The sequence below is a fragment of the Dasypus novemcinctus genome, chromosome 4, assembly GCF_030445035.2.
Source record: "Dasypus novemcinctus isolate mDasNov1 chromosome 4, mDasNov1.1.hap2, whole genome shotgun sequence".
NCBI classification, from domain to species: Eukaryota; Metazoa; Chordata; class Mammalia; order Cingulata; family Dasypodidae; genus Dasypus; species Dasypus novemcinctus.
This window is the reverse complement of record NC_080676.1, coordinates 144,504,772-144,518,007: the sequence shown is the minus strand read 5'-3', so window position 1 is coordinate 144,518,007 and position 13,236 is coordinate 144,504,772.

Genomic DNA, 13,236 nt, shown 5'->3' with positions numbered 1-13,236 from the left:
CTTTTGTGTCTCACTTATTTTGCACAACATGATGTCTTCAGGTTTACGTTGCTGCATATATCAGGACTTGTTCCTTTTTACATCTGCATATTTTTCCTTTGTGTGACTGCCACATTTTTTTGTCCATTCATTGGCTGATGGACCCATAAATTGCTTCCATCTTTTGGCATTTGTGAATCATGCCTCTGTAAACATTGGTGTGCAAATATCTTCATTTCTCCTGTGTCTATATGCAATAGTGGAGTTGCCGGGTCACATGGTTCTGTACTTGGCTTTCTGAGGAACTGCCAAACTGTCTTCCACAGCACCTACACCATTTTACATTGCCACCAGCAATGAACATTCCTATATCTAACACTTGTTATTTACTGTTGTTTTAGATAGCAGCCATTCTAATAGGTGTGAAATATTATCTCATTGTGGTTTGGATTTGCATTTCCCTGATGGCTAATGATGTTGAGCATCTTATGTGTCTTCTGGACATTTGTATATCTTTGGAGAGATGTCTTTTTGAGTCCATTGCCCACTTTTTTAATTCTTTTTGGAGGGGGGAGATTTTTAAGAAGTTACTGGGGATTGAACCCAGGACCTCATATATGCAAAACAGGAGCTCAGCCACTGAACTATACGTGCTCTTCATCTTTGCCCACTTTTAATTGGGTTGTTTGTCTTTTTTTGTTAAGTTGAAGGATTTTTTATATATTCTAGATATTCTTTATTAAATATGTCTTTTCCAAACATTTTTTCCCATTGTATAGGTTGTCCTTTTACTTTCATGATGAGGTCCTTTGAGGAGCAAAAGTCTTCCATTTTGATGATGTCCCATTTATCTAATTTTCCTTTTGTTTCTTGTGCTTTTGGTATAAAGTCTAAGAAAACTTTACAAGGTCCTGAAAATGCCTTCCTACATTTTTTTATAGGAATTCGTTAGTTCTTCATCTTATATTTGGGTCTTTGGACCATTTCGAATTCATTTTTTTATAAGATGTGAGGTGTAAAATCCAATGGATGTGTCATGATGATGGGAACGAGTGTTGTTGGGGGGGGGGGAGAGGGGGGGTGGGGGGGTGGGGTTGAATGGGACCTCACATATATATTTTTAATGTAATATTATTACAAAGTCAATAAAAAAAAAAAAAAAAAAAAAAAAAAAACTTCATAAAAAGTCCTAAAAAAAAAAAAAAAAAAAAAAAAAAAAAAAAGATGTGAGGTGTAGGGGGCCTCCTTTTTTTGCAAATGGAGATCCAGTTTTCCCAGAGCAATTTGTTGATGTTCTTTTCCTTTTGAGTGGTCTTAGCCCTTTTGTCCAAAATCAGTTGGCCATAGATGTGAGGGTTGGTTTCTGAGTTTTCAATTCAATTCATTGTTCTATATGTCTGTCCTGTACCATGCTGTTTTAATTACAGTGGCTTTGTAATGAGTTTTAAAATCAGGACATATGAGCCCTCTAATTTCATTATTTTTCAAGATGACTGATATATTCAGAGCCTTTTAGCTTTCCATAGAAATTTGATGTTTGACTTTTCCATTTCTCCAAAGAAGGTTGTTGGAATTTTGATTGAGATTTCATCGAATCTAAAAATTGCTTTGGGTAAGTTTGACATCTTAATGATATTTAGTCTTCCAGTCCATGAAAACAGAATGTCCTTGCATTTATTTAGGTCACCTTTGATTTCTTTTAGCAAAATATAGTTTTCTATGTACAAGTCCTTTACGTCATTGGCTGTATTTTTTCCTAGATATTTGATTGTTTTAGTTGTGATTGTGAATGGGATTTTATTCTCGATTACTTCTGATTGATCACTACTTGTACCTCACTACTTTGCTGAATTTATTAGTTCTAGGAGCTTTGCTATGGATTTTTTGGGGTTTTCTGTATATAGGGTCATAACAGCTACAAATAGGGAAAGTTGTCTTCTTTTCTTATTCGGATACCATTTCTTTTTCTTGCCTAATTGCTCTGGCAAGACCTAGTACAATGTTGAATAACAGTGATGACAGGTCGTTCTTCTCTTGTTCCTCATCCTAGAGGGAAAGCTTCCAGTCTTTCACCATTAAGTAGGATGTTCGCTGTGGGCTTTTCATATATGCCCTTGATCACGTTGAAGACATTTCCTTCTATTTCTAGTGTTCTAAGTGTTTTTATCAGGAAAGGATGCTATATTTTGTCAAATGCCTTTTCTCTATCAATTGAGATGATCAAGTGTGTTTTTTCCCTTTCATTGTATTGATGTGGTGTATTATATTGTTTTTTTTAATGTTAAATCACCCTTGTATATAATCCCACTTGATTATTATATATAATTTTTAAAATGCTGTTCAATTTGGTTTGCTAGTATTTTTTTGAGGATTTTTGCATATGTATTCCTAAGATACCTATAGTTTTCTTTTCTGGTGACTTCTTTTTCTGGGTTTGGTTTGAGGGTAATGTCGGCCTTGTAGAATGAATTTAGGAGTGTTCCATCCTCTTCAATTTTTTGGAAGAATTTCAGCAGAATTGGAGTTCATTTTTCTTGGAATGTTTGGTAGAATTCCCCTGTGAAGCCATCTGATTCTGGGCTTTTCTTTGTTGGGATTTTTTGTTGTTGTTGTAATATATAAATATATATATTTTGTTATTAGAGTAGTTGTGAGCTTACACAATAGTCATGCTTAATGTACAGAATTCCCGTACATCACCCCTCCACCAACATCTTGCATTGTTGTGAAACATTTGTTACAGATTATGATAGAACATCATCAGACTATTATCACTAACTATGGTCCATAGCTTACATTTGGCATTGTTTTCCATACACGCCCTCCATTATTAGCACTATGGATTAGTGTTGTGCATTTGTTATAATTCATGAGAGAATACTCATGTTTGTAGTTAACCATATGCTATCATTGACCACATGGCTCACTGTGATATACAGTCCCATGCCTTGTACAGACCATCCAAAGTGTATACTCCGTGGTTCTCACTTCTGTCAGTTGTGTAGTCTTTGCCTCAGTAAATTTTTGCATATTTTCCTTAATCCAAAAGAAAAAATGCCATACTCCGCTATGGACACTTAGCATTGGTATAGTACCTTCTTTGACAATGATGCAAGAACATTATAATACTGCTGTTAATTGTTGGTCATAAGTTACATTAATTGTATTTTTCCCATGCATCACCATGTCCTTACTACCTTGTAATAGTGACATACATTTATTTTAGCTCATAGCAGTAAAATCTTGTACCATTAACCACAATCCTCATCCGCTGCTGGGTTCACTGTTATTCAGTCCCTACAATATTCTCTCGTTTTCTTTCAATTGACATTTATGTCCCTAAACTACCCCCTTTCAACCACAATCCCATTTATAAATGAGCCATGTTAGTTTTACTCACTATAATGTGTTATCAACTCTATCCATTTCCACGCTTTTACAATCAAGCTAATTAAAAATTCTGCATACTTTAAGCATCAGTACCAGTACCACTTCTCAGCCCTCAACCTATCTCCTAGTAATGTATACTCTAGATTTTAACTCCATATATTTGTTCTTCATGGTTAGTTCATATTAGTGAAACCATACGATATTTGTCCTTTTGTGTCTGACTTATTTCACTCAGCATAATGTCCTCAAGGTTCATCAATATTGTGTCTTATGTGTCCCAGTTTCATTTCTTAGAGCAACATGGTATTCTATCATGTGTATACCACATTTTGTTTATCCATTCATCGGCTGATGGACTCTTGGGTTTCCATCTTTTGGCAATTGTGAATATTCAGTGTGCCACTGTCTGTTTGCATCACCGTTTTCAGTTCTTCTGTATATATACCTAGAAAAGGGATTGCCAGATAATATGGCAATTCTATATTCAGCTTCCTGAGGAATTGCCAAACTGTCTTCCCCAGAGGCTGCACAATTCTACATTCCCACCAACAATGAAGGAGTATTCTTATTTACATTATCTCCAACACTTGTTGTTTTCTGTTTGTTTTTTAATACTGGCCATTCTGTGATGTGTGAGATGATATCATTGTAATTTTGATTTGCATTTTCCTAATAGCTAGTGTTTTAGTTTGCCAAAGGTATGCCAATACAAAGTACCAGAAGTGGGAAGACTTTTTATAAAGAGGATTTATTTAGGGTAAAAATTTACAGTTCCAAGGCCAAAAAGGTCCACAGCGAGGCACCATCTGAGACCAAAGTCAGTTACTGTTCATCCAGATGTGTTGCAACATGGTAGAGCAAGACTGGCATTGATCTCTGCCGTGGTTTCATCCTTCCTGTCTCCTAGTGATATTGAACATTTTTTTTTCCTGTGCTTTTTAGCCATTTGTATTTCCTCTTTGGAGAAACATCTTTTTAAGTCTTTTGCCCATTTTTAAATTGTACTGCTTGCCCTTTTATTGTCGAGTTGTATGATCTCATTATAAAGCATAAAAACCAAACCCTTAATGGATATGTGGTTTCCAAATATTTTCTCCCATTGAGTGGGTTGCCTTTTCACCCTCTTGACAAAGTCCTTGAAGCACTAAAGTGTGTACATTTCAGAAGGTCCCATTTATCAATTTTTTTTTTCTCTCATTGCTCATGCATTTGGTGTAAGGTTTAAGAAACCACCATCTACCACCATATCTTAAAGGTGTTTTCCTACATTTTCTTTTAGGAGTTTTATGGTTCTAACTCATGTTTAGGTATTTGATCCATTTTGACTTAATTTGGTCAGAGATAGAGGTCCTCTTTATTTCTTTTGGATATGCATATCCAGTTCTCCCAGCACCATTTGTTGAATAGATGGTTCTGCTCCAGCTGGATGGGCTTGACAGCCTTGTCAAATTTTTACATATTAATTTTGTATCCTGCAACTCAGCTGAACTCATTTATTAGCTCTAGTAGCTTCTAGTAGCTAGATTTTACAGGACTTTTTTAGGTATAGGATCATCTGTGAAGAGCAAAAATTCTACTTCTAAATTTCCAATTTGGATGCCTTTTATTCCTTTTTCTTGCCTGATTGCTCTAGCTAGAGCCTCTAGCACTATATTGAACAACAGTTATGATGGTGGACATCCTTTCCTTTTTCCTGATCTTGGTGAGAAAAGCTTTCAGTATATGACCATTTAGTAACATTTTAGCTGTGGGTTTTTCATATATGCTTCTTTTATCATACTGAGAATAATTTCCTTCAATTCTTAGCTTTTGGGGTAATTTTATCAAGAAAGGATGCTATATTTTCTCAGATGTCTTTTCTTCATCAATTGTGAGAGGATCTTGTGATTTTTCTTCTTTCAATTATTAATGTGATGTATTATGCTGATTGATTTTCCTGTGTTGAACCACCCTTCCATCCTGGATATAAAAACCACTTGATCATGATGAATAATCCTTTTAATGTGTTGTTGGATTTGATTAGGGAGGTTTTTGTTGAAGATTTTTGTATCTTTATTCATTAGGGAAATTGATCTGTAATTTTTTCATTCTGTCTTTATCTGGCTTTGATATTAGGGTGATATTAGCTTCATGGAATGAGTTTGGTAGTATTTCCTATTTAATTTTTTGAAAGAATTTGAGCAAAATGGGTATTAGGTTGTCTTTGAATGATTGGTACAAAATTCACCTCTGAAGCCATCTGTTCCTGGGCTTTTCATCTTTGAGGAGTTGTTTGATGAGTCTCAATATCTTTATTTATTGAGGTCTTCTATTTCTTCTAGGGTCAGTGTAAGTTGTTCATATGTTCCTAATAATTTGTCCCTCTGTTATTGATTTCTGGCTTTAGTCCACTGTGGTCAGAGAATAGACATTGTATGATTTCAATATTTTTAAATTTATTAGACTTGTTTTGTGACCCAACATATGGCCAATACTGGAGAATGATCCATGTGCACTCCAGAAGAATGTTTATTCCCTTTTGGTTGGGCACAGTGTACCATATATGTCTGTTGGGTCTAATTGGTTCAGCGTATCTTTCTAGTCCTGTACTTCCTGACTGATCTTCTGACTAGATGTTCTATTTATTATTGAGGGTGGTTCATTAACGTCTCCTATATTAAGGTAGAACCATCAATTTCTTCAAATCTGTCAGCATTTGCTTCGTATATTTTGGGGCTCTGCTATTAGGTACATATGTATTTATAATTGCTACATCTTCTTGTTGAATTGTCCCCTTTATCAGTATATGATGACAGTCTTTGTCCCTCATAACTGCTTTTAATTAAAGTCCATTTTTACCGATTTTAGTTTGGCCATGCCAACTCTTTTAGTTACTACTTGCAAGGTACATTTTTTCCATTCTCTCACTTTCAGCCTACTTGTATCTTTGAATTTAAGGTGAGTCTCTTGCAGATATCATATAGTAGTATCATGATTTTTTATTCATTCTGCCAATTTCTCCCTTTTGACTGCAAAGTTTAGTCCATTTACATTTAAAGTCACTACTGACAATAAAGGACTTTGTTCTGCTATTTTGCTATTAGCCTCTTTAAGTCTTAATACTTTTTTTGTCTCTAACTTCCATTAAAGCCTACTTGTATGTTTGTTTGATTTTTTTGTATTGTACCATATTGATTTCATTTCTTTATGGATATATTTTTCATCTATATTCCTTGTGGTTACAATGTGGTAAAAATTTAATGCTGTGAATATATAGCAATCATATTTGACTTGATACCAACTTAACTTCCATAGCATGCACATACACTTTTCCTATACCCCTCTGTTCCCCCACCTTTTTTTTCCCTTTGTACTTGTTATCACTTATATCTTTGTATATTAGATGTCCAGAACAATACAATCATCATTACTTTTTTAAGCATTTGCATTTTAGCACTTGTGGAAAGTAACAAGTGGAATTGCATACCCAACAATACCCTATAATAATTCTGGCATTTATAATTACTCAAATGGTCTCTATCTTTTTATGCTGCTTTAAACCACCATATATTGTACTTTCAGTCTGAAGAATTCCCTTTAGCATTGTTTGTAGGGCAGATCTAGTGTTGATGAACTCTCTCAGCTTTTGTTAATCTGAGAATGTCTTAATATGTCCCTCATTTTTTAAAGAAAGCCTCACTGGATAAAAAATTCTTGGCTGGCATTTGTATCCTTCAGTACTTTAAGTGTTTCAGTACACTGCCTTCTTGCCTCCATGGTTTCTAATGAGAAATTGGCACTCAATCTCTTTTTCACTCCCAGGTAAGTAACACATTACTTTTATCTTGCAGCTTTCAGAATTCTCTCCTTATTCTTTGTATTCCATGACTGTTCTTCATGCTTGGTCTTCAGTCCTGCTTGGTGTTTCCTGGGCTTCTTGGATGCACACATTCATGTCTTTTACTATATTTTGGAAGTTCTCAGTAATTATTTCTTTGAATATTCTTTCTGCCCTTCTTGTTCTTCTTTCCTTCTGAGACTCCCATATTGGTATACTTGATAGTGTCCCAGAGGTGTCTTAGCTTAGTTTCATTTTTAATTAATTTTTTTCTTTCTGCTTCTTAGCCTGACTCATTTCAAGTGTCTTGTCTTTGAGTCCACTGTTTCTTTCTTCTGCCTGCTTTCAATTTGCTCTTGAAACTCTCCTGGGAATTTTTTCCTTTTAGTTATTGTGGTCTTTAACTCATGTATTTCTGCTTTGACCCTTTTTAAAAAATATTTTTAAATTTTATATATATGTATATTATTTTTTATTTACTTTATTATTTTTTTCTTTATCCCCCTTTTCCCCCAGATAGTTCGCTCATCTGTCTGCTCATTATTTGCTCACCTTCTCCAGTAGGCACTGGGAACCAAACCTGGAACCTCCCACATGAGAGGGGAGAGCCCAGTGAACTGAGCCACATCCACTCCCCATGGGCTGCAGCATCTGCTGGCTTGTGGCCTCTGCTTGTTGAGGCAGGGGTGGGGTCTAGCTCTGTTGTGGTGCATCTGTCTCTGTTGTGGCAGTTTCTAGCTCTGTTGTGGTGGCGTCAAGCTTTGTTGTGGTGGGAGGCCGAGTCTGTTTGCCTTCTATTAGTAGGCACTGGAACCGAACCCAGGACCTCCCATGTGGTAGGTGGGTGCCTAAGTGGTTGAGCCACATCCTTTTCCCCTTGTTCCTATTTAAAATTTCTATTTCATTGCTAAGATTCTCATCTTGCTCATTCATTGTTTTCCTAATATCCTTCAGATCTTTCTCTGTGTTTTCCTTCATCTCCTTAAACATTTTTAAGGTCATTTTTCTAAAGGCTTTGTTCATTATGTCCACATTCTGGTTTTCTTCATTGTTGTTTTATTGATTTTTATCCTTTCCCTTTTGTATGGGCCATCATTTCCTGTTTCTTTGTGTTGTATTTGTTTGTTGCACACTGTACATTTCAATACTTTAAGATGTTAACTCTGGGATTTATTCTTTGTTTTGTAACCAGCCGGTGATAAGATAGAGATTTTCTTGAGCCTCATATCAAGAAGTTCTGCCCAAGGCAAAAGCAGTGTCAGTGTTTTCCCAGTTTTTCTAGATCTCTGTCTTTGTCCTAGGCTTTTGCTTATTAATTGTTTTGGAGTTCCCCTGTATAGGGGTGTTTGGTTGTCCCCTTTGTTTCCCAGGACACAGACCTTCCTCTCCTGGGTGTTTGAAACCAGTGGGCTTTTGCCTCAGACTGTCTGCCTCTGTAGTTTTTTTTAACACTCCTTTTGTTGTCACAAGGTGCTTTTGCCTGGAGGGCAAATTCAGGGAGGAGGAGCTTGCCAGAGTACTTTCCTAAGTCAGTCTTTCTCAGCCAAAATAGAGCCAGGGACCCATGAGGTGGGTCCAGACCTGCTCCAAAGTGCCCTGGGAAGGGTTTTAGGAAGTGCACTCAGGCTTCTCAAAGCTGAGCTTTCCTGCTGAACCCAGGAAATGCCACCTTACCGCTAACTTACTCCTGCAGCCCCAAGGAAGCTCAGGGTCCTTATATCTCCATTAATGCCTCCTCTGTAGGGGCAGGGTGAAACAAAGCTGCCAGTTGCCTTTGTCTGAGCAGGTTGGAACAATGTCTGTCCTCAAAACTGGACCCCGGAAACCAAATTTGGTACCCAAAGCTGTGACCAGTGATTGGCTGTACCCACCCCTGTTCTTGGTGGAGAGGATTTTTATGTCCCTTTTACCAGTGAGCTAGCCAGGGGCTGGACCCCAAGGTGACCTGCCACAGGGTGCATGGGGAATGGGCTCTGAGAGCTGCCATACAGAGAGAGCAATTTACTGTTCTTTACTGTCATTTATCAACCTCTTCCACCCGTTCTTCCCTTGATGCTGTACAGTGATCTTCTGGCCTCCAGAGTTGAAAAATAGTTGTTTCAGACAGTTTCTGCCTGTTTAAAAGTTGTTCTGGTGGAAGAACTGAGTACTGAGTCCTGGAGCTCCCTGGCCCACCATCTTCCCAAGTGCTTTCTAGCCATGCTTTTATTTATTTTTTACATAAAAGTTGCTTCTCTTTTTTTTTTTTTGTCTTTATTTTTTTAATATTACATTCAAAAAATATGAGGTTCCCAAATACCCCCCACCCCCCTCACCCCACTCCTCCCCCCATAACAACAACCTCCTCCATCATCATGAGACACTCACTGCATTTGGTGAATACATCTCTGAGCACCGCTGCACCTCATGGTCAATGGTCCACATCATAGCCCACTCTCTCCCACAGTCCACCCAGTGGGCCATAGGAGGACATACAATGTCCGGTAACTGTCCCTGCAGCACCACCCAGGACAACTCCAAGTCCTGAAAATGCCCCCACATCACAGCTCTTCCTCCCACTCCCTACCCCCAGCAGCCACCATGGCCACTTTCTCCACACCAATTGCCACATTTTCTTTGATTACTAATGACAATAGTTCATGAAGAGAATATCAGTAAGTCCACTCTAATCCATACTCTATTCCTCTATCCTATGGACCTTAGAATGGTTGTGTCCATTCCACATCTATATCAAGAGGGGGTCTAGCCATGCTTTTAAACATTTTTTTTTTTCATATTGGAGAAGCTGTGGGTTTACAGAAAAATCATGCATAAAATACAGGCACACCACTAGCACCTTGCATTGGTGTAGAACATTTGTTAAAACTGGTAACACATTTTTATAATTGTGCTATTAATTAAAGTCCATGGTTTAACTTAAAGTTCACTGTGTAGTGTAGTTCCACAGATTTTTATATATTCTGGTAACTGTATATGGAATCTAACAGTTTTTTTTTTAAAGATTTATTTATTTATTTCTCGTCCCTTCCCCTCCCACCCCAGCTGTCTGTTCTCTGTGTCTATTTGCTGTGTCTTCTTCTTTGTCCACTTCTGTTGTTGTCAGTGGCACGGGAATCTGTGTTTCTTTTTGTTGCGTCATCTTGTGTCAGTTCTCCGTGTGAGCGGCACCATTCTTAGGCAGGCTCACTTTCTTTTGTGCTGTGTTGCTCTCCTTACAGGGCGCACTCCTTGCGCTTGGGGCTCCCCTGTGCGCGGGACACCCCTGCATGGCACAGCACTCCTTGTGTGCATCAGCACTGTGCATGGGCCAGCTCCACGTGGGTCAAGGAGGCCCGGGGTTTGAACTGTGGACCTCCCATGTGGTAGACGGATGCCCTAACCACTAGGCCAAGGCCACTTCCCCTAACATTTCTCAGTTCTGTTAATGACATTCACAATGTTGTCCTACCATCACCACTATCCATTACCAAAATATTTCCATCATTCCAAATAGGAATACTGTACATTTTAAATCTTAACTTCCCATTCTCTATCTGCTACCCCATCTACTGGTAACCTATAGTCCTGATTCTGACTCTGTGAGTTTGCTTATTCTAAGTGTTTCAAATCAGTGCGATCATGCAATATTTATCCTTTTTATCTCTGGTTTATTTCACCGAACATGACATCCTCAAGGTACACCCATGTTGCTGCATGTATCAGGACGTCATTCCTTTTTACAGCTTAGTAATCCATTGTATGTTTATACCACCTTTTATTTATCTGTTTATTGGTTGATGGACACTTGGGTTGCTTCCATCTTTTGGCAATTGTGAATAATGCTGCTATGAATATCAGTGTGCAAATGAGTCCCTCTTGTCAATATTTTTTGGGTATATACTTAATGGATTGCTGGGTCATATGGTAGTTAAATATACTTTGCTTTGCCTTTTTATGTCTGATACCTCTAGCATGTGTCAATAAGGATCTTAATAAATCTTTAAATAATTTTTTTTTAATGTGAATTTAAAAAGCACTTACATGGGAAGTGGATTTGGCTCAACTGATAAGAGCATCCGCCTACCACATGGGAGGTCCAGCATTCAAACCCAGAGCCTCCTGACCCATGTGGTGAGCTGGCCCACATGCAGCACTGATGCGTGCAAGGAATGCTGTGCCACACGGGTGTCCCCCGCGTAGGGGAGCCTCACGCGCAAGGAGTGCGCCCTGTAAGGAGAGCCGCCCAGCACAAAAGAAAGTGCAGCCTGCCCAGGAATGGCGCAGCACACACAGAGAGCTGACTTAGCAAGATGAGGCACTAAAAATGAGACATAGATTCCTGGTGCCGCTGACAAGAATGCAAGCAGACACAGAAGAACACACAGTGAATGGACACAGCAGACAATGTGGGGGGGGGAAGGGGAGAGAAATTAATTAAATATTTAAAAACAAAACACTTACTTTCCTTATAAAATTTATTCCATTTCAAAGGAGAAATAGATTTATACTGTGACATGCCATAGTAGCCAAAGTCTAACCTGATAAAGACTACCATTTTAAAAAGATCTAAAAATATTACCTAATATGGATAGGTGTGATTAATAAGTTTGGTAGAGATGGAGTTGGGAAGGGTGAAGTATTAAGAGACGGTTAGCAGTGCCAGGTTCATTAAACCTTTTTTATTTAATCGTAAGACACTGAAATGGGGAATTTGACATTTAATTATAATACATTTTAAAGGTAATTGAAGATGTCAGAAAATCTAGTTGCACAGGGCTTTTCTCTAACCTCCCCTAAATCAGCTGTACTCTACTCACCTGTGACAGCAAAGCTGACCTGGAACAATGGAGCAACTGCTGGTCTAAGTAGAGAACCAACTGACCCTTTCAGCATATGCTTTGTCTCCCTTTCTCCTTCCTTCTCCCACTCAAAATTTTGTTAAATTTTACCATTTATACTCTTCACACCTACTTACCTCATGCACTTTTTTTTTTATCAGTCTTGCAATTATTTGGAGTTGGCTTGAACATCCCAATTCCTTCATTGGGGCCATGTTAACAAAAATTCTATTTGTGATTCACTGCAGGACTACAGCATTAAGCACCTGCCTCTGTCCCCTGTGTTATAGCTAAATTTTAGTCGGGCAAGTGTTCCCTCTGTTTTCCGGTAGAACTCTAGTGGTCCTATGAGTCATGGGTCCTAATCATGGAACTCTGGTGGTCCTATGAGTCATGGATCCTAACCATCATCTTCCTCAGAGCCCCTTCTGTCTGGTAAAGCTGCCCCAACTCTGCAGACAGCTACCTTTCTCAGACGCTTCAGCCTACCAGTGCACTCCTCAAGGTGCACTTAACCATGTGAGTCTACCTTTATACATCTACAAAGAGAATTTGCACTTTCTTGCTGGGTAAATTGCAGGGTCAGGGTAAATTGCAGATTCCTCTATGCATAAAATAGGAAAATTTATTTGCTTTTGAATACGAATCCATTGTTAGAAGTTCATCAAAATTTAACTGGAACTTGCCATCATTTTGATCCTTGATCATTTGTACCCTTTACTTCTGACAATATCTTTACACCTGTGAAAAGGAATGTAGGAAATGAATGGATTCTTCACATAATCTCTAGTGATATCTTTTTACTAACATTGTTTTATACTGTCACCTGCCCTTGTTCCTCCCTCCTTGTAACCATTTATCTTTAGCTTTTTTAGAAATGCACATAAAGAGAATTTAAGCCCAGTGCAGACATCCTTACTGAAAGAACCACTGCCCCAGATCACCAGCATATCTTACCCCTGCCACACCAAACACCTTGTCCTTTCACTCATGTACTTTGTTCTCACTAATCCCTTTATTGCAGGAATTCTTTGTGTGTGTTTGTAGGGATTCTTAACCAGGGGTCCATGGAAGTATTTCAGGGGGTCTGTGAGCTTGAATTGAAAAAGAAAAATCAACTTATTATCTTTATTTTCTCTGACCTCTAATTGAAATCTAGCATTTCTTTTACTTATGAATATATGTAATAAATAAATTACAGTAATATTCATTTCACCTGACTGGCAAAGGGGT